This window comes from Arachis ipaensis, chromosome B06 (genome assembly GCF_000816755.2).
Source record: "Arachis ipaensis cultivar K30076 chromosome B06, Araip1.1, whole genome shotgun sequence".
In the NCBI taxonomy this organism is placed as follows: Eukaryota; Viridiplantae; Streptophyta; class Magnoliopsida; order Fabales; family Fabaceae; genus Arachis; species Arachis ipaensis.
Genome location: NC_029790.2, coordinates 131,356,972 through 131,359,332, shown reverse-complemented (window position 1 = coordinate 131,359,332; position 2,361 = coordinate 131,356,972).

Below are 2,361 nucleotides of genomic sequence, written 5' to 3'. Positions count from 1 at the left end.
TATTCGATTAAAATAAATATTAATAAATAAAAATAAATACAAATAAACATGGTTAAAAGCAGCACAAAGCTACAAACACAATCAACCTTTCATGCAAGAAAATCCCTTAATATTTCTCTAATCACATTCGAGTCCTTTGGCACCCTCATCAAAACCATCATCTATCGAGTTATATCCTTTTTAATATGATTAATAGGAACACAAAAAAAACTGCGCCAAAGAAAATTCCTCTTCCAAATTAATTTCGCACTCCACTTTCTGGAAGTCAGCCTCTTTAGTTATTACCTGTCCGGCGCCAGCATCATATGGCGAAGAACTCAACTCGAAGCACACTAATGTCCGACACTTTACCAGCCTTGCAGCCAAATTTTCAAGATTATTCCTAGACCCTGATGATAAAGCACTCAACCAGATTTTCCGGATTTCATAGATTTTGTAACGGTTTCGCTACGTTACCAACAGCCCTTCTGCCAACTTTTATTTATAATTGTGTACTTTTATTTATAATTGTGTTTCATGGAAGTGTGTTCGTGGATGTGTCTAATAAAAATGTCTTTTTTATAGCTATATTTAATAGAAGTGTCTTTATAGATAGAGTAAAGTATCGTTTTTGTCCCCAACGTTTGGGGTAAGTCCTATTTATGTCCCTAACGTTTAAATCGTCCTATTTGCATCCTTAACGTTTATAAAAGTGATTTAATGTTATCCTACTATCAATTATACTAACAAATCATATTATATTTTTCAATTATTCTCACTTGGATGTATTCATTCTCAATTAGATCTCATTTGGATGTGTTCGATTTTAATATTATACCCACTATTTGTGTTTAGATTCAATTATGTCCCTAGAAAAGTGAATTATATAAATGTTGTAGGAATTAGTTTCAACATTTGATGATCTATTTTTCGGAGTAGATCATCGATTTCATCCCAGACATTTGTATTCTAACTTCAAGAAGAGATTTTTAAAACTCAAACTAAAGCGTTCATGATGTGTAATTGACGGCAGGATAACATTGAATCACTTTTACAAACTTTAGGGATACAAATAGAACGATTTAAACGTTAGGGACAGAAATAGGATTTACCCCAAACGTTGGGGACAAAAACGATACTTTACTCTTATAGATATATTTTCTGGATGTGTCTCTTTATATATGTATTTAAAATATATTAATTATTAGACACATCCACGAACACACTTCCATGAAACACAATTATAAATAAGAGTTGGCAAAAATTGGCAGATAATATGTTGGTATCCTATACTTTTCTATTTTGTAATACCACTTAATGTTGAATTTTTTTTTGTTTTTTTTTTTTTTGTGATATGATTGATTTAGTGTTGATATATATTTTTGTTAACCATTTAATAGTCCATCTAAAAAGATAAATAATAATTCTTATTGGTATTGAAATAGATATTGATGGACTTTTACTTGGCTAGATCTGTAACTATGGGCTTATCAACGTGATTTTAGAGAGGGCCAATTTTGATAGATGATACCAAAAAAAATCATAATAATGTTGAGCAATGCAACCCAAAAACTTTCACTGATATCATTGATTCATAAGACAAAAAATTCTTAGAAGGTAACAAGTTTGACTTTGATATTTTTAACAAACTAATGAGGCACAGGATTCGGTGGTTTAAGAATCTTTGGACCACTTAGTGGTCCAAGTAAAAAACATATTTTTGGAATTTTTTTTATCAATTATTACGTAGTCTTTGAACTAATTTTAATTACAAATTAATTCCATATATTTTATTTAATTATAAAAATAATTTTTTATTTTATAAATTATTATTTTATCAATTATCTATTATATTTATTAACAATCAAATACAAAAATAACAACCAATTATATCCTCCATTCATCCTAATAATTTAAATTGATTAAAAAATTAACTTTGATCTCGTTACGTTCGTCCATGGCTTTAATTTCGTCATGTAGTATCACGGATTTAATTAATACTAGTAGAAATACATTTCCTTCGTCCAAACTAGACCAAACTACAGGATCAATGATTTAAGTTAAGTGATAAAAATTGTTCTTATGTTAATACATTGATATTGGTGCAAGAAGATAATAAGATCCTGATCATGGTGATTGAAAAAAAAAATTGGATTAATGAGGATTTGTACAACCTATTTGTGATTTATGAAAGTAGAATAGAATAAATTGTGCAAAATCCTACAGAATTATGAAAAATGAGAACCCAATTGATTGAGTAGATGGATATTCCATTACCAATCGATTGAAATTGGCAAAACATTCAACTTCATCACCTTCCAATCGATTGGATTACATTACCAATCGATTGAATTTGGCTAAAACTTCAATGTCATCACTTTC